The sequence below is a fragment of the Mauremys mutica genome, chromosome 8, assembly GCF_020497125.1.
Source record: "Mauremys mutica isolate MM-2020 ecotype Southern chromosome 8, ASM2049712v1, whole genome shotgun sequence".
In the NCBI taxonomy this organism is placed as follows: Eukaryota; Metazoa; Chordata; order Testudines; family Geoemydidae; genus Mauremys; species Mauremys mutica.
Genome location: NC_059079.1, coordinates 1,730,520 through 1,750,779, shown reverse-complemented (window position 1 = coordinate 1,750,779; position 20,260 = coordinate 1,730,520). Strand labels below are relative to the sequence as shown.

At 49.4% G+C, this 20,260-nt stretch overlaps 1 protein-coding gene across 1 annotated transcript in view; it reads right to left on the bottom strand.

The window, feature by feature from the left end:
- ST3GAL3 (ST3 beta-galactoside alpha-2,3-sialyltransferase 3) overlaps positions 1 to 20,260 on the bottom strand; it is a 364,281-nt gene that overhangs the window by 120,832 nt on the left and 223,189 nt on the right. The window lies entirely within an intron of this gene.

Sequence of the window (20,260 nt, the reverse complement as noted above, 5' to 3'; positions counted from 1 at the left end):
GCGCCCCCTGGAGTGGCGCCACTATAGCGCCGAATATATACCCCTGCCGACCCATCCGCCCCTCAGTTCCTTCTTGCCGGCTACTCCGACAGAGGGGAAGGAGGGCGGGTTTGGAATGGATATTAGCAACACATCTCGAAGAACAACAGTTACAAAGGTGAGTAACCGTCTTTTCTTCTTCGAGTGCTTGCTCATATTGATTCCAATTAGGTGATTCCCAAGCCTTATGTAGGCGGTGGGGTTGGAGTGAGATGTTGCAGAATGTAGAACTGCTGAGCCAAAGGCTGCATCATCTCTGGACTGTTGGACCAGTGCATAATGTGAGGCAAAGGTGTGGACCGAGGCCCAGGTAGCTGCGTGACATATCTCTCCTGGATGGGAACGTGGGCCAGGAAGGCAGCAGAAGAAGCCTGAGCCCTGGTGGAATGTGCAGTGAGGTGGCTCGATGGAACATGGGCCAAGTCATAGCAGGTGCGGATGCACGACGTCACCCAAGATGAAATCCTCTGGGAGGAGACAGGTAGGCCCTTCATTCGGTCTGCCAGTATGACGAAGAGTTGGGGCGTTTTACGAAAGGGCTTTGTCCGTTCGATATAAAATGCGAGCGCCCTACGGACGTTTAGGGAGTGCAATTGTTGCTCCCTTCGCGATGAGTGTGGCTTCGGAAAGAAGACCGGAAGGAAGATATCCTGGTTGATATGAAAGGCCGACACCACCTTAGGGAGGAAGGCCGGATGTGGTCACAACTGCACCTTGACACAGTATATGGTGGGTCCACCGTGAGAGCCCGAAGCTCGGAGACTCGTCTGGCCGATGTAATGGCTACGAGGAAAGCTGTCTTCCAGGACAGGTATAGCAGCGAGCAGGTTGCTAGTGGCTCGAATGGGGCAGTCATAAGACTGGTTAGAACCAGGTTGAGGTCCCAGGTTTGGGCGGGGCGGCGAACTTGGGGGTATAAGCGCTCCAAGCCCTGGAGGAACCTAGATACCATAGGGTGCAAGAATATGGAGCGGCCACTCTCCCCGGGGTGGAAGGTAGAGATGGCTGCCAAGTGCACCCTCAATGATGACACCGCCAGGCCCTGCTGTTTGAGACACCAGAGGTAGTCCAAGATGGAATGGATCGGGACCTCGGTGGGAGTAACATTGTGCGTTTTGCACCAGCAGGAGAAACGCTTCCACTTGGCCAGATATGTTAACCGAGTGGAAGGTTTCCTGCTACCCAGGAGTACCTGTTGTACCGAGGCAGAGCAACGTAACTCGGATCGGTTTAGCCACGCAGCAGCCATGCTGTGAGGTGCAGGGATTGCAGGTCTGGGTGGTGAAGTCTGCCGTGATCCTGCGTTATAAGGTCTGGGTGAAGAGGCAGGGGAATCGGGTTGGCTATCGACAGGTCTAGCAACATGGTGTACCAGTGCTGCCTGGGCCATGCTTCGTCGTACTGGCAGACCGAATGAAGGGCCTACCTGTCTCCTCCCAGAGGATTTCATCTTGGGTGACGTCGTGCATCCGCACCTGCTATGACTTGGCCCATGTTCCATCGAGCCACCTCACTGCACATTTCTCTATATTGATTTCTCTATATTGATCATCAGGCCTAGACGCAGGAATAGGTCCTTGACGATGCCCACATGACAGGTAACTTGGGCCTCGGAGGTCCCTCGAATTAGCCAATCGTCTAGATACGGAAAAACGTGTATCCGATGGCAGCGGAGGGAGGCGGCGACTACAGCCATGCACTTTGTGAATACTCTTGGGGCTGTAGAGAGGCCAAACGGAAGGACCGAAAACTGGAAATATTGACGGTTGGCCACAAACCGGAGGTACCTTCTGTGTGCAGGATAAATGGCGATGTGAAAATACGCGTCCTTCGTATCAAGGGCGGCATACCAGTCTCCGGGATCCAAGGATGGGATGATGGCCCCCAGGGATACCATGCGGAACTTCAGCTTTATCATGAACTTGTTGAGTTCCCGCAAGTCTAGGATAAGTCTGAGACCTCCCTTCGCCTTGGCAATTAGGAAATAGCGGGAGTAGAACCCCTTGCCCCTTTTGTCCTTTGGTACCTCTTCTATAGCTCCGATGGCGAGGTGCATCCGCACCTCTTGCAAGAGGAATTGCTCGTGAGAGGGGTCCCTGAAGAGGGACGAGGATGGAGGGTGGGAGGTGGGGGACGAAATAAATTGGAGGTTACGTATCCTGGGTAATAACTGGTACGCCGTCCTCGGGCGTGCCTTCAAAAGTTAGGCTTTGGCCCCGTTGGTGGTTTAGAGGGACCCTGATTTTGGCCCCCTTGGGGTCCTGACTGATGCCTACAACTGCCTCGGCCACGCCTGCTGGCAAAGTCCTGTCTTTGTCTAGGCGCAGGGTAAGGGCGGTGAGGCTGGGGACGGAAAGGTTGGCGCTGAGTCACCGGCGTGTGCATGCCGAGAGAGCGCATAGTCACCCTGCTGTCCTTTAGGCTTTGCAGCCTAGGGTCAGTTTTTTCGGAGAACAGGCCTTTGCCATCGAAGGGCAAGTCCTGTATAGTATGCTGCAGCTCCGGGGGAAGGCCCGACACCTGGAGCCATGAAATGCGCCTCATGGCAACACCTGAGGCCAGAGTCCTGGCAGCGGAGTCGGCTGCATCCAATGAGGCCTGGAGGGAAGTTTTCGCCACTTTCTTCCCTTCTTCCAGGAGGGCAGCAAACTCTTGACGGGAGTCCTGAGGAACCAACTCCGTAAATTTGCCCACTGCCGCCCAGGTGTTATAATTGTAGCGGCTAAGCAGGGTTTGGTGGTTTGCTACGTGGAGTTGCAGGGTCCCTGCTGAGTACACCTTACGGCCCAGTAAGTCCATTCGCCTAGCCTCCTTCGATTTAGGGGCTGGTGCCTGCTGGCCATGGCGTTCCCTCTCATTGACGGACTGGACGACAAGGGAGCAGGGGAGAGGATGTACATATAGGTACTCATACCCCCTGGAGGGTACCATGTACTTGCGTTCGACTCCCCTGGCCGCGGGCGGGATAGTGGCTGGAGACTGCCAGATGGTATCCGCATTGGCCTGGATCGTCCGAATGAACGGTAGGGCCACTCTAGTGGGGGCATCAGCCGACAGAATGTCTACGACTGGATCCTCTATCTCCGAGACTTCCTCCACTTGGAGGTTCATATTGAGTGCCACCCGTCTCAGGAGGTCCTGATGGGCCCTCAAGTCGATTGGAGGAGGGCCCGAGGAGGATGTTCTTCCTCCTCCCCAGATGAGGCGGTGGCAGGAAGAAAGGCCGGGGACAAGCGGGTCCTGTGTGGGCTCGTGCTCCTGGACGACCTCCTGTTCCGGTGGGATCTGGGAGTCCGGTGGCTGAACCGGGGCTTCCTCCGTACCAGTCGGAGGGAGAAGGCTAACTGTCACCTCCGGCACCCGGTGCTCTGACGGAAGAGAGCGAGATGGGATCACAGGTACGCCTTGGGCTTGGTGGTACGCCCAAGGTGTCCAGAATGATCACGGATGGGGGCCAGGGTCCTGGGCCTGGGGCTCCTGGAAGACTCTGGTGGGCACATCCAAATCACGGTCCTGTGCGTATGAACTGCCCGCGTGGGACAACACTGATGCATGTCTGGATGGCCATGGAGGAGCTGAAAAGCCCTGGGCAGAGTCTCCCTCTCTAGCTGACGTCGCTCAACACGGCACCAGGGATCGGTACCAGGAAGCATACCGGTACCGGGAGCGAGAACGGGACCTGCGACCGGAGCGGTGCCGGGAAGTCGACCGAGATCTCGAGGCTCGACGTCAGGAGTGGCTATGGGAGTCACGGTGCGTGGAGCGGTGCCGGAAGCTGGAGCGGTGCCGAGTGTACCGGGCCGGCGAACGGGACGCTGACCGGTGCCGTGAGTATGATCGGTACTGAAATGGAGAACGGTGCCGGGACTGCAAGCGGCGTCGGGACCGAGAACGTCTGCGGGACCGCGATCGTGAATGGTGCCGCTCTGCGGTGCCGACGGAGGGTGGTCTGATCAAGGCAGGTTTGCCGATCGACTGTATAACCCGCACCGGCGGTGCCGGGGGTTGAGGCAGCACAGACTCCGTCATTGCAATCAATTCCCTCGCCGTCGAAAATGTCTCCGGCGTGGAGGGAATATAAATCTGAACTATATACACAAGAATTAACAAGAGAACTATGAGAAGCTAGGGAAGTGGAGGTCAGCTAAGCCGCGCTCCACTGTTCCAACGACCGACACAGGCGGTAAGAAGGAACTGAGGGGTGGATGGGTCGGCAGGGGTATATATCCAGTGCCATAGCGGCGCCACTCCAGGGGGCGCCCAGCCAACCCACCGAGTGTTGCTAGGGTAAAAATCTTCCGACGAACGTGCACGTGGCGCGCGCACACCTAATTGGAATCGATATGAGCAAGCACTCGAAGAAGAACTATCCAAGTTAGAATGAGTTTTAGTTGATGCCAACAAGCCACTGCCACGTTCTTAATACAAGTAGCAAAGAGTCCTGTGGCACCTTATAGACTAACAGACGTATTGGAGCATGAGCTTTCGTGGGTGAATACCCACTTCGTCGGATTCTTAATACAGAATCTGCTGGGGCAGGGGCTAGTGGACGGGGAGCCTAAATTGTTCATCTCGTATAACCACCACCTTCTGATTAAAATAGCAGAGAGGGGCTGCTTGGCAAGACAACACAGACTTGTGTAGCAAAGCATTTAATCCCTAATCACTTCAACCACAAGCCGGTTTGTCTGGCATAACTGAAGCTTGCCAGGACTGGCACTCTGGCAAGCCTCTGTGGGCACAGCAGTGCCTGGAGCACTTTTCTTGGAAGTCGAGGTACACCTGCGAGGGCACAGGCAAGCATGGGTGCTCACGCAGACATGGGTGCAAAGATGTGCATGTAGGTAGAGCTGCACCAGTGTGTTTGTGGTGTATTTTAGATACAGATGCACAAGTATGACTCAGAGTATATGAATGTGCAGGGTGAGTTGTGAAAGTAGATAAAGGGGCATCTACACAGGTGGCTGCATTGGTTTGGTCTATGCATGCAGAGCTACTAGCTGAGCTACCACACAAACACAAGAATGCAAACATGGTTCAGGAGGTTGTGAAATAGCACTTAATAGTTTACAGAGACTGTAAACTGATGCAGTTCTTTTCTTCTCTAATCAGGAATATCCATTCACTAAACATACAAATGATCCAGGAGACATGTCACACCAAGCCAGGCAAGTACCGTGACTCCAGAACCACTTACAAATGAAAGAGAACTTGCCCTTAACTTCTGGGACTGAAAGCCTGTGGAAACATTCCCGCTAGGGAAAGACAACAGCTAGTTTCTTCTTTTCTGGATGAAGAATCACTGGCCTGCAGCTAAGACAATGCCACTGTGAAGGAAAAGGTCACCACGCTACCATGCAGGAGCAACTCTGGAAATATTAGCTGCCAAGAGAGGCAGGAGTTGAGGACAGATTTAGAGGCCTGGCAGGGAACACTAGTCAGCATGGAATACAGCAAGAGCATTTCCCAGCAAGTACAGCAGAACCTGAGAGTTACGAACACCTCAGGAGTGGAGGTGTTTGTAACTCGGAAATGTTCATAACTCTGTCTGAACAAAACATTATGGTTGTTCTTGCAAAAGTTTACAACTGAAAAGTGACTTAATACATTTAAACTTTACTATGCCGAAGAAAAATGCGGCTTTTCCTGGTTTTTTTTAGTAGTTTATGTTTAACACAGCACTGCACTGTATTTGCATATTTTTTTTGTCTCTGCTGCTGCCTGATTGCGTACTTCCAGTTCCAAATGAGGTGTGTGGTTGACTGGGCAGTTCATAACTCTGAGGTTCTACTCTGTACAAACTATCAGAAATCTGTTTATTTCAGAGCATTAAAACAGCAGCAGCACCCTACCAATGCAAAACTGAAAAGCAAGCTGTGAAAAAGCATGAAAGCTGCAGGTGAAGCTAGGAAACAAATGCAACCCAGCCACTTTCAGATCCTAGTACAATCACCACACAGGAAGAAGGAACATTGGCTGAATTCCATATCACTTGAAATTTGGTGCAACCACAAATTCAGGTTAAATCAGAAAGAGCCTGCACAAATCACTGGGAGGGGGAGAGAAGCCAGGGGTATCTAATGAACTACCAGAACAGAATGAGTCACACCCACCCAAGCATCCATTAACAAGATAATCCACAATCATAAAAGTAGGACACAATGGATTGCGTGACAGCTCTAGAAGGAGAGGAAGACAACTCTGCAATGCGCAGCAGGCCCAAGGATGCTAGAAGAGCCCATGGAATCACCTTGGGATCTCTGGAAGTCAGGTAAAGTAATTTTTCTATAATCTAAACAATATTAGATTCAATATTTCTCTGAAACTATCAAAGATTAAACAGCCAAAAGAACTGTCAGTATTTACACTGGAGGATTTATCAGATTTAAGCATGGAGTTACATTAAATACCAAAAACTGAAAGTACCTCTCTTTGGTTACTACTTGGGAAATATAGAACTCCCCCACCCCTCCCAGCACTGACTGGGATATAGTTTTCATCACTTCTAACCAATGCAGGAGGATGTCACACCTGAATTCCAATTCTGGTATTTATTTGCAGCAGACACAAACGGGCAAAAGTCAGGAACTGACTGCTTAGGCCAATGCTGGTTGGAGAGTTCTTTCCTTTGTCAGGGTATGGCTACACTTGCGAGTTGCAGCACTGGTGGAGGCTTTCCAGCGCTGCAATTAGTAAGTGGCCACACCTGCAGGGCACATCCAGCGCTGCAACTCCCTGGCTGCAGCGCTGGCCGTACACCTGGCTCTGACTGGGGTATAACGATTGCAGCGCTGGTTCTGCAGCACTGGTCATCAAGTGTGGACACTCACCAGCGCTGTTATTGGCCTCCAGGGTATAAGGAGATATCCCAGAATGCTTGTAACTAAATTATTACCTTTGTTTTGTTATGCAGCCTCTCTTTGTTTTGTTGTGAACTCTGAGCTCCGTCCTGAGCTCCGTTGATACCGGAGCTGCTTATAAAAACAAACTGACAGCTCCTGTTTGCTGTGATCAATCTGTATCTGGCTGTGAACAATCAAATGAGATAACCCCCTGTGGATGAGGCAGGCAGGAAGTGAGTGTTTGCTTGACAGAGAAAGGCAGTCCGTTGGGATGCAGGCTATTTGCAATTTAAGAGTTAAGACTAAGGGGTCGGGAAGATTTTATGATTTTTCAATGCAGGAAGCTAACTCACAATGTTGGCTCCAAAAATCCACTCTCTCTCTCTCCCCCTGCTCCCTGTCACACTACACACTACACCCCACGCCCTTCTTTTGAAAAGCACGTTGCTGCCACTTGAACGCTGGAATAGCTGCCCATAATGCATCACTCCTAACAGCGCTGCAAATGCTGCAAATGTGGCCACACACCAGCGCTGGTAGCTGTGAGTGTGGCCACACTCCAGCGCTGGCCCTGCACAGCTGGATGACCATGAAAGGACCTTCCCTTTTATCCCATGACAGCTTAATTTACGTAAGAGCCTTTGGTGAGGGACCTTGTCAAAGGCTTTCTGGAAATCCAAGTACACCATGTCCACCGGATCTCCCTTGTCCACATGTTTGTTGACCCCTTCAAAGAATTCTAATAGATTAGTAAGACACGATTTCCCTTTACAGAAACCATGTTGACTATTGCTCAAGAGTTTATGTTTTTCTATGTGTCTGACAATTTTATTCTTTACTATTGTTTCAACTAATTTGCCCGGTACCAACGTTAGACTTACCGGTCTGTAATTGCCGGGATCACCCCTAGAGCCCTTTTTAAATATTGGCGTTACATTAGCTAAGGGTATGGCTACACTGGCGATTTGCAGCGCTGGAAAGCCTCCACCAGCGCTGCAATTAGTAAGTGGCCACACCTGCAGGGCACTTCCAGCGCTGCAACTCCCTGGCTGCAGCGCTGGCCGTATACCTCACTCGGCATGGGGAATAAGGATTCCAGCGCTGGTGCTGCAGCGCTGGTCATCAAGTGTGGCCACACACCACCGCTGTGATTGGCCTCCAGGGTATAAGGTGTATCCCAGAATGCTTTTATAAATTACTCTCTTTGTTTTGTTATGCAGCCTCTCTTTGTTTTGTTGTGAACGAGCTCCGATCGGAGCTCCGAACAGAGCTCCTGTTTGCTGTGATCATCTGTACCTGGCTGTAAACAATCAAATGAGAGGCAGGGAGAGTGAATGAAACAGAACCGATCGGAGCTCCGTTGAACTGCTAATCTAAAACAAACACTGATCACAGCAAACACCACAGGGAGTGAGTGAAACAGCGGGGGGGGGGGGGGGGGGGGGCCGTGTTGGAGGCAGGCTGTATGCAATTAAGAGTTAAGACTAAGGGCTCATGAACATTTTGTGATTTTTCCAATCCAGGAAGCTAACACACAACAGTGTTGGCTCCAAAAATCCACTCTATCTTCCCCGCTCCCTGTCACAGTACACCACCCTCCACCCCCCTCTTTTGAAAAGCACGTTGTTGCACTTGAATGCTGGGATAGCTGCCCATAATGCAGCACTCCCAACAGCGCTGCTAATACTGCAAATGTGGCCACACACCAGCGCTGGTAGCTGTGAGTGTGGCCACACACCAGCGCTGCTCCTACACAGCTGGATGACCAGCGCTGCAAACTACCAGCGCTGCAAACCGTAAGTGTAGCCAAGCCCTCAGTGATGCTTGTGAAAAGCTGAGAGGAGGAGCAGATCCCTCAGCAGACAAAAGTTGGCATAACAGGCTCTTATGTGACCCCCTCCCCGCAGCTGCTGGTGCAGGGGTGTGCTGAGGTCAGGGAGGGGGAAATAGATGGAGAGAGGTGTCTAGCCATTCCCATTGGGTATAGCGTTTCAGTGACCACACCAAGCTAGGCAACTTATAGCAGGCCCAGGCTGCTCTAACTTGGCCTGGGGCAGAGAATCACAGACCTGTGACCAACTCTTTGTTAGCCCCCCAGTTTGATGTGCCCAAAGGAAGCTGGGAAGAGCACAGAATCTGCCTCAGTGACTGACAACACGCATGCCTCGACTTCGATTAGTATCGACTACAGGATCATAATTACATTTTTCCCATTATTTTGATGAAGAAAAATGTACTTGCAGAAGAGTACAGTCCCTTATGTACTGAATAGAGGCAAATGGCTCCAGAATTTCATCCCACGGTGTATTATTTACCTGCTGTGACAGTGCTTTTCATCATGTGTATCTGGGTGTGCACCATGGATATACAACTGCATACTGTACTGGAATTCCTGGCGGAAAAAGTCACCGCAAATGCACAGCAGCTACTTTTCTGGTTAAGCTTCGCTATTGTAACAAAAAGCCAGGCAGGAATGAGAGATGGACAAGATCATTAGCTCATCATTCCAGGCTGTCCTATCTCCTGTCACCAGGACTATAAGGTCACGGGGGCACTGTGACGGAGTTCCCTCGCTGCTCACGGCGCCTCCTCCTGGCCATCCTGGGGATCAGCTCTGCCAGGAGCTTCGCCCTCATCAGCGGTGTCTCTACCCATCTTCTGCTCTGGTCTGCAGCCTCTCTCCCCCTCTCGGAGCGGCAGCTTCTGGTCTGTGGCTTGGCCCTTTAGCCAGGTCACTGAGTTCCTCTCCTTCCAGGGAAAATCACAATCCTTCTGAACCAATGCCCTGTGCCACTACCCAGTGGCTGGCAGGTGAATCCAGGCCTGCCCTCTACACTGGGTTCCAGCCCAGGGATCCTATAACATTTAGCCAAGGCCTGTACTGTCATAGACCTTGCTGCTGTTTCCCTGGGCTTCTTCCTACATCACTGGCTCCCACCCTCTCTGGGTACGCCAGCCTCCCAACTCCCTCCTCTCAGGGAGGGACTGTAGCCTGCCTTCCTGCAGCCCCCCCTTGCTAATTGCAGCTCCTGGGCTTTTTACAGGCCCCTCCTGTTCCTCCCAGCTGCGCCTGCCTCTAATTAGTTGCCCATGCAACCTTAACGCTACTCTCTTTCAGTAATGCCCCAATGCTTCAATAACACACAGACCTTTACTCTGCCAACCCCACAGTCCTAAAATGGTCACTTCCTTTTACAACCCTTCACCATCACCCACAGGATTCCATCTACCGCTGTTAAAGGACAACACCACAGGGTTTTTGAACAGGACAAGCTGTGTTGTTAGTAGTCATTTAGATAGGTGTACATATCATCTCCTGCACTTTGTATACTGAGCCATCCAAGCCCGCCTCCCCGCACATCAGCGGGTCCCACGGGCCCACTTTTGGCACACCTCCCCAGCTATGTCCCAACCCATTCACCCCCGTCTCCAACCTGCCCCTCACTCCACTTCTGTACCAAGGGAACACATCTCCCTGAAGCGCTCGCTCTCTGCTATACAAAGGTTTCTACTGCTGTTACTCCCCGCCCCCTTGTAACCTGACTTACAGGCAGTGCCTTGAGCAAAGGACAACTATGTTACAGCCGAATGGTGTTCCTGGTCGTGTTTCAGAATGGTTGGAGGGGGCAGTTTGTGGCAGGGCCGGCGAGAGACATCACCGACTGGGTTTCTGTTCCAAAACACTGACAGCTTTACATTTGAGAGAGAGAACCTCTGACCGCTGATCAACAGGAGTACGCCCTCTCCGAGGGCCAGCGAGGTGTCAGAGCTCCTACATTTTCTGGTCAGCCATGAACCCTCTGATTTCCATGAGTGATACTGCAGGTGCTCTCCACCCTCACCTGCAAGGGTTGGCAGCCTGTGCCGTAAGCTTGGTGTCAGTCTCTAAACAATCAAGTAACAAAACAGCAACTCAGGTTGTTGCTGTCGGCACCTTTAAACAAAGAGAAAAACTCGCTCAAACCTTCAAAATGCAAGCGCTTAGGTGCAGCGCTTAGAGCAGGGGTCGGCAACCTTTCAGAAGTGCTGTGCCGAATCTTCATTTAGTCTCTCTAATTTAAGGTTTTGCGTGCCAGTAATGCATTTTAACACGGTCTCTTTCTATAAATCTATAATATATAACTAAACTATTGTTGTATGTAAAGTAAATAAGGTTTTTAAAATGTTTAAGAAGCTTCATTTAAAATTAAATTAAAATGCAGAGCCCCCTGGACCGGTGGCCAGGACCTGGGCGGTGTGAGTGCCACTGAAAATCAGCTCGTGTGCCATCTTCAGCACATATGCCATAGGTTGCCTACCCCTGGCTTAGAGCAAGACCCTGCCTGGGCAAGTCTCACCCAGCTCTGCCTCTGAGCAAAACTGGCCTACTGGTTCTTGATTGGTCTGTATTCCTTGTGGCCCTTCTCGGCCTCTGGAGGACTCTCTTGTTGGCTACCCACTCTGAATGGATTTTCCACAGGCAGGGCGTGTCAGTCCAGCAGGGAGCAGAGAAGGCTGGATAGATGCCACATCACATTCAGACACTCAGCCAAGGCACAGAAAACTATCACAGCTCCTGACAAATCTCTCAGATGTGTTCCATATCTGCCCTCAGACCCCGTAGGAGGTGCACATCAGGAACAAGGCCCAGATCATTTTGACCTGACTGAATCATCACTATGTCCAGTAGCTCACAACCTCGTAAGTCACCGGTGAGAGGCTGCAGAGTGGGCAAAACAAGATGCCAGTGCAGACCACCTCTCTGCGCCCCAATCAGCCTGTAGTCAGCAACCCCCGTGTCATGGTGCACTGCTTGCTCTCCCACAAGCTTCTGCAACCCCGTGACCCAGGAATGGCCCAGAATCAACGTGCTGTCAACCGTCAGCGTAGATATTTCTTTTCCCTCAGAGCTCAAGGTACCTGCATGACCAGTTTCAAACCCCCACACGAGTCGTCTTTTGAACCACCACATTATTCTGCCCTGAGATCAAGTAGCAGCCACTTGTACACACCCCAAATCCTCCTCGAGAAGCTAGTAAAATATAGATTTTCTCAAACAAACAGTCCAAGGCTTGCCTACTGCCTATCCTAATTTCCCACCCTCTCCTGCCTGTCTCCAGCTTCTCCCCACCCAATGTAACAAAACCTTTGGTTAGACTGGCTGCTGACTGCTCTGCTGTGTTCCCAGGAAACCTCCCAATAAAATAAAAACATGTTATAATAGAGACAAAGTGTAGCAAGCAACATGAATGATTAAATCTTTACTGCACACGTCTACAAAGGTTTGGACTAGGTGCCCCTGTCGTTATTCTCCTCCCTAGCCTCCTACCACTCACCCCCACATTCACCCCTTTCCCAGTGTCAAAGTTGTAAAAAGATAAGGATGAACACATTTGGAACATGCTTTAAGGATCCCACCAGCATGACTTCTATGTCAAGTAATAAAAATTGGAAGTAAAATCCTACTGAGGAAAATAGAAAGGAGCATCACCTCTGGCAAGACAAGTGTAAAAGCATAAATAGGCGGCCAAAAAAGAATTTGAAGACCAACTAGCAAGACCAGCAAAACAGCAAAAAAAATTTTAAGTACATCAGAAGCAGGAAGCCTGGCAAACAATCAGTGGGGGGTGACTAGACAATCGAGGTGCTAACGGAGCACTCAAGGAAGACAAGGTTAATGTGGAGAAGCTAAATGGATTCTTTGCATTGATTTTCACTGCAGACGATGTGAAGGAGATTCACACACCTGAGCCATTCTTTTTAGGTGACAAATCTGAGGAACTGTCCCAGATTAAGGTGTCAGTAGAAGAGGTTTTGGAACAAACTGATAAATTAAAAGTAGTAAAGTCACCAGGACCAGAGAGTATTCACCCCAGGCTTCTGAAGGAACTCAAATATGAAATTGCAGAACTACTAACTGTGGTATGTAACCTATGTATGTAGCCAATTTTTAAAAAACATTCCAGAGGTGATCCTGGCAACTACAGGCCACTAAGCCTAACTTAAGTACCAAGCAAATTGGTTGAATCTATTGTAAAGAACAGAATGATCAGACACATAGATGAACATGATGTATTGAGAAAGAGTCAACACAGATTCTGTTAAGGGAAATCATACCTCACCAGTCTGTTAGAATGCTTTGAGGGTGTCAACAAAAATGTGGACAAGAGTGATCCAGTGAATATAGTGTACTTGGACTTTCAGAAAGCTTTTGGCAAGGTCCCTAGCCAACATCTCTTAAGCAAAGTAAGTAATCATGGGATAAGAGGGAAGGTTCTCTCATGGATCAGTAACTGTTCAAAAGACAGGAAATAAATGGTCAGCTTTCACAATGGAGAGACATAAATAGCAGTGTTCCCCAGGGATCTGTACTGTGCCCAGTCCTATTCAACATATTCATAGATGATCTAGAAAAAGGGATAAACAGTGAGGTGGCAAAATTCGCAGATGATACAAAATTACTCAAGATAGTTAAATCCAAAGCAGACTGTGAGGGTTACAAAGGGATCTCACAAAACTGGGTGACTGGGCAACAAAATGGCAGATGAAATTCAATGCTAATAAATGCGAAGTAATGCACATTGGAAAACATAATCTCACCTACACATACAAAATGATGGGGTCTAAATTAGCTGTTACCACTCAAGAAAGATTTTGGAGTCATTGTGGATAGTTCTCTGAAAACATTCACTCAATGTGCAGCAGCAGCCAAAAAAGCGAACAGAATGTTATAAACCATTGGGAAAGGGATAGATAATAAGACAGTAAATATCATAATGCCACTATATAAAATCCATGATACATCCACACCTTGAATACTGCATACAGTTCTGGTTGCCCCATATCAAAAAAGATATATTGGAATTGGAAAAGGTCAACAAACAGAGAAGGGCAACAAAAATGATTAGGTATATGGAAATGTTTCCATCTGAGGGAAGATTGGGACTATTCAGCCTGGAAAACAACCGACTAAAGGGGGATATGATGGAGGTTTATAAAATCATGAGTGGTAAGGAGAAAGGGAATAACAAAGTGTTATTGACAACTTCACATAAGACAAGAATCAGGAGTCACACAATAGGCAGCGTGTTTAAAACAAACAAAAGGAAATATTTCTCCACACAACGCACAGCCAATCTGTGGAATTCACTGTCAAGGGATGTTGTGAAGAACAAAAATATAACTAGGTTAAAAAAAAGAATTAGATAAATTCATGGAGGACAGGTCCATCAATGGTCGTTAGCTGAGATGATCAGAGATGCTACAGCATGCTCCAGGTGTCCCGCCAGAGGCTGGGAGTGGACAACAGGTGTTGGATAATTGCCCTGTTCATTCCCTCTGAAGCACCTGGCATTGGCCGCTGTCAGAAGACAGGATACTGGACAAGATGGACGTTCTTATTTTCTTAATATTGACAGCATCTCAGAAGATAAAAAGAGGGCAACCCTGAGAAACACTAAGCAGAACTACAGAGAAAGAAGCCAAATCTGTCAACATAAAACTCAGAAGCCTGAGCAGACCTGCATAACACTGAAATAAATGGCAGAAACGGGTTGACGCCCTATGCACCTGATGGTCCAGGAGGACAAAGGAGAAGAAAGACATTTGAGTGGCATATCCAGATACCACAGTGACAGGGTGAAACGACAGACTACACAAGATGCAATAGATGTTGCTCCCAGCTCTGAGATTTGTCCTCCTTATATATGTGAGGGTTTATGCCCCTGGTTACTGGGCAATACGGCCTAGTGGTCAGAGTCCATAGACCCGCCCCTGGTCGCAGGGCAGTACAGCCTATTAGCCAGAGTCCATAGACCCGCTCCTCATCGCAGGGCAATGCGGCCTAGTGGTCAGAGTCCATAGACCCGCCCCTGGTTACCGGGCAATGTGGCCTATTAGCCAGAGTCTATAGACCCGCCCCTGGTCGCAGGGCAGTACAACCTATTAGCCAGAGTCCATAGAATCACCCCTGGTCGCAGGGCAGTACGGCCTAGTGGTCAGAGTCCATAGAACCTCCCCTCGTCGCAGGGCAATGCGGCCTAGTGGCCAGAGTCCATAGACCCTCCCCTGGTTACTGGGCAGTACAGCCTATTGGCCAGAGTCCATAGAATCACCCCCGGCTGTAGGGCAATGTGGCCTAGTGGCCAGAGTCTCTAGGGTCACTCCAGGTTGCGGGGCAATGTGGCCTGGTGGCCAGAGATTCTCCCACTCCACTGGGTCCCAGCCTCCGGCCCTAACCATGGTGTAGGACCTTGCCCCTGTCTCAGCGGGGGGGTCCGACCGAAACACGCTGAGGCTTGCTGGGGGCAAGGTACCAGTCCATCACCGCCCCCCCCACCCCGGGTCACTTCCTACCGGTTTGAATGTGCAGGTCTCCCACGAGTCCCTAGGTTCCCTGTGGGCCTCTGGGTCAGTCACTTTGCCGGATTCCTCCTGTAGTAGGGCTTTGAGCCAGCCTGGAGAGGCTTCACAGTCCCCAGCGCCTCCGCGAGCGGTGGCTGGTCCTTCGCAGGAGCTTCCCGGTCAGGTTTTTCCCCTGCAGCCGCCAGCCCAGACTGAGCTGGGCTCCCTCATTTTATACTCCCAGAGGACTTGGAGCATGCCCAGTATGGATGGGCCGGGACTTCCGCCGTCAGTGCTTCCGGCCTGACACTGCTGGGGCTGGTGCAGGGCGGTGCTGCCCCGTCACAATACAGAAGCCATTAAGAATCTCTCTGCATGATGTTGCTCACTGGAAATAAGTGCATTGCAAGAAAAATATCCCCAAATAGGTCAATCTATATGGGACTATGGATAACTGACACAGATATTGGATTATAGGAATCCTGCTCAGAACACAAAACTAGGCATTTCCAATCAGTTCTTCCTTAATTATTAAGGAGACACATGATCTTGACATGTTTCTACTTATGAGGCCTTACCAGCTCTGAGTGTGGATTCATACTACAGCTCCTGCACCTGATCATAAGTCATCTTCTCCTAAACCAAACCCTAGAGGCTCAGAACAACGGATACAGATGACAAGAGACAGTCCTGCTCGAAAACATACACTTTTGAGGAGGATTACATTTTCCTTTGGCACAGAACTGTCTTTACAGTTATTAGCTTTGTCCTGTTGGGATGGAAGCTGTCAAACCAGCTTCTCTGAACATTTCATTGTTGTGGAAGTAGAGCAAGAGTCAGGCTAGCTGTAACCCTACTAACGCGAGATTTGTAGAAGCGAGGATCGCGTGAGGCGAGTGGGAAAGAATTGTGTGAGAAGTTGTTGCGACCTTGTGTCGATAAGGTGGAATGTAGACTAGCGTCTAAATAGAAGTGAGAAAAATAAGATATCAGGATGACCTATGTATAAACAAAATGCAGCTGTTGCTTATTATTGTATGTAACAAAAAGTATAAATGCTGCTGTAATTGTTTACCTGTAGAGAGACCTGCATAGGAGGGGGAAACCCTGTGTCCTAGCACACTCTCTCCCTCTATGCAATTGCTTGAGAAATTAAGTATCTGACTTTGCTGCACCCAACCAAAAAGTGAGAACTAAGTTTTTCTCCGACATTGTGCACCTTGATTAGTAGCTCTGCTATTTTTGACTACGTTTTTGTCTGTTTCAGGTGCTGACCTAGTCACGTGACATTATGTGTATGTTCATCCAGTTCCCTACATACTGGGCTAAATTCTGAATTTGATCCTCATCTACCACCATTGATGATAGCGGTGTTTCAGAAAGTCTAAGTCAGATCAAAATCTAGCCCAACAACTTGAACAAATCCGCCTGTCTTTACATGCTGGTTTTGGGCAAACACTTAATCTAGCCGTAAATGCCTGTGAGGGACGAAACTAGAGCAAAAGTGGAGGAAGAGGAAGCTAGTGCTGGCCCTTGAATGAGGGAGGCCCAAGAAAGAGGCAGAACAGGATACGGCCACGTGCCTGCGAAGGGAGGAGAAAATGCATGAGGATGAGAGAGACTGTTTTAAGTTGTAAGAATGCAACAAGAAGTGAGGCTGACAGCCGCTGAGTACTGTATAGAGGCTACAGTCCTCATGAACTGCAGGTTTTTTCTAAGACACTCTCACAGACTGATAAGAGTTCTCCTGTGGTCTTGACCTTTTGTTATTAGTGAGGAGCAGCAGATAGGAACTAGAGGGAGAAGGAAAAAACCCACTCCAGTGATGGAATGTCATGTACGCAGTATGCACATTACATCTGCAAAGCTTACAAAGGCAGCATATAGCCTCCAAAATCAGATTTCTAAAATAGACACATACAACTTGTTTGTTTTGGCATGAAACCTATCTCCTCTGTGTTTTCAGGTTCAGATGTACTCAGGATTAGCTCAACACCTTCTAAAGCAGGCACAAGAGCTAGAGAGTTTAGTAATAAAAAGGCTAGTGGAAGACCGACCAAACCTGACAAACCCCTGTTAAGTACCCAGCATAGCCCCCCAGAATAACTGGCTCAGCTCTTGAGACACCAGCACTTATGGAAGCATGAAGAGAAAGGTTAATTTAGGTAAGAGATCTCTTCCAACCAGCCCTGATGTACATTCTGCTTCTCATCCCCTTCCTCTAGAGATAGTGCAGGGGAAGGGGGAGGCTTGTCCTAGCCTGACTTCACATCTCTCCTGACATTAATCCCCTGTCAAAAATCAAATGAGCTTGAAGATTCCTCAAGCTCCAGGGAGGTGAAGCAGTTTAAGAAACGGGATGTAAAAGGATTAACCCCATCCTGCAAACGACACACTTCCGTTCCTCAGTCAACATGGCAGGCTGTGCCATGAATGGCTGGCTGGGAGAGGAAAAGCTGAAAGATTTCTTCTCTAAAGATAACCATCTGTGCAGGATTGTTTTACAAGGTCTCAGCTTCTTAGCATGACACAGGCGGAACATCCAAGGTCTAGGTGGATTTTGGGCCCCACAGACAGCGGTAGGGCCAGGCTGACAACAAAGCCCCTTCTTGAGCCTTCAAGCTGCTGCCCTTTGAACATCCCAGTTAGTTCCTTCCAGAATCCTGGGCCACTTGATGCATCTGGGCTCCTGGCACAGAGCACTGATGAGACAATCAGTTGCTTCTGGGTGGCTCCTTTGAAGCCCTCAATAGACATTCCAAAGGAACCCCAAATTTGGACCCCAGCCACAAAGGTGGATGGCTTCAAAGTTCTCAATAATAACATCACCACTAGATCACACTCTACCCTGCGGCAACTCAGAAATCAACAGAACTGAAGTGCTGTTTCATCAATGGCAGCATCTGCACCCGAGGGGCTCTCTGTCTGCATGTGAGGTATTGGTCTCAATGCTGATGTTCCCAGGGCCTTCTGCACCTACAGTCTCCACGCAAACAGTGTCTATACCTTCCCAGATTTTGTTGGATTCCTGGGTTCTGATATCAGAGAACTTCTAGGTGGAAGCTGAGTGAGAACAGCAGCTAATCCGAGATATAGGGTTCTCCTTAGTCACAGACTAACCACAGATTTCTCTGACGTTGAGTAGATCTTTGCAGCTGTGAGAGAGATCAGGGGTAATATACTGTCCCCAAGAAGGTTATAGGCTCTCCCTTTTTGTCCTGCTCTGCATGGTAATACTTAGAGGGTGTTGACTGCACAGTGTTGTGCTCTAGCACCACCAACTTTGATGGTTAGCTCTCATTCTAAGGAGGGAGTTACCAGCCCATGGCTACAGTAATACTGTAGGACAGGGGTTCTCAAACTGTGGGTTGTGACCCCATTTTAATGGCATCATCATGGCTAGTGTTAGACTTCTGGGGCCAAAGCCCAAGCCCGAGCCCCACTGTCCAGGGTCAAAGCTGAAGCCCAAGGGCTAAATCCCTGGGCTCAGGCTTCGGCTTCAGCCCTGGGCAGCGGGGCTCAGGTTACAGGCCCCCTGCCTGGGGCTGAAGCCCTTGGGCTTCGGCTTTGGCCCCTCCACCTGGGGTGGCAGGGCCTGGGGGTGGGCTCAGGCGTTGTCTCCCCCTCCCCAACCTCCTCCCTGGGGTCATGTAGTAATTTGAGTTGTCAAAAGGGGGTTGCAGTGCAATGAAGTTTGAGAACTGCTGCTGTCGTGTAACAGGCCTTCACAACCGGTACTTAGTTATGCTGTGAAAGGAGACTTCTGCCTTGGTGGAGCGTCTTCCCCAAACCTACCACGCAGTCTCTGATTGCTCCAGGAGAGCCACAAGAACCTACCACCAGAAAGAGCCTCTTAGGGTAAAGTAGAGCTGTGTCTCACCTGCATATTGTTGGCACTTGAGTCCATGTTGTCTGACCAGTTCACCTAATGGCTGCATATACATTTTGAGACGAACTTGGAGATAGATAATTGTTCCTTGTGGGACTCCACAAGTGAGGGGTCTAGTGGTAGATGTGCAATTTCCTATTACAACTCTTTGGGTGTCTCTCTCCAGGAAGAACTGAAATCATTTAGTGTATTATTCTGGACCCCTGCCACCTCTCAACGGAGAAAGCAGTATTTCACGGTCAGTGTCAAAATGCAGTGCAGAGAGGTCCAGGAGAATGAGAATGGATGTTTGCCCTCTATCTATTGACAAATCATCTTATCAGTGCGACTAACATGGTTTTGGTTCCATGTCCTGGCTTGAATCCAGACTGTACCAGAGCTAGAACGTTAGCTTCAGTTAGAGGAGCTTATAGTTGGCCTTTGGCTAGCTTCTCCACGAGCTTGCTCAGGAATGGAGGCTTGACACTGGGTGGTAGTTGGTTAAAACAGATGTATACTATGTTTGGGGTTCTTCAGTGTTGCTCAGATTACTGCATGTTTCAAGGAGGAAGGGAAGATTCCTTCTTTGAATGAGGGGCTGCCTATTTTGATCAGGAGTGGCAACAGTTGTTCATGACTCTCTTTCACAAGCCAGGAAGGGCATGGTCAGATTCACAGGTCTTGGGTACAGACTCCTTTAGGGTGTCCAGCTCTTCTCAATGAGTGATTGTACTGAATGCTGGTAATGCAGGGGGCTGTTGGCTGCAGGTGGAGCAGATCCACGGTGTTTGAGAAGGCTTCTGGAATGCATGTGATCTTATCACGGCAGTAGGATGACAGTTCTTTGCCACACTTGGTGCTGGGATCTGATGCAGGTCGTGGTCACTCATGATTGATGAAGTGGTTTACCACCCTGGACAGCTCCTTGGGGCAGGAGTCAGCAGCTTCAATGGAGGCTAATAAGATTCTTTTGGCCTTTAATACGGCCTCAGCACAGACTTGGAGACATTTGTTATATTTGATCCTGTCTGATTCAGCCTTTGTTTTCTACTATCATCACTTGAGTTTCCCTGCTCTCCTCATCTGTCACATGATATTTGAAAACCAAGCAAATCTGCATGGGTAATGGGGAGGAAGGGGCCATTTTAGGCCATGTCAATGGACAAGGCTAGGGTACAATGATAATGAT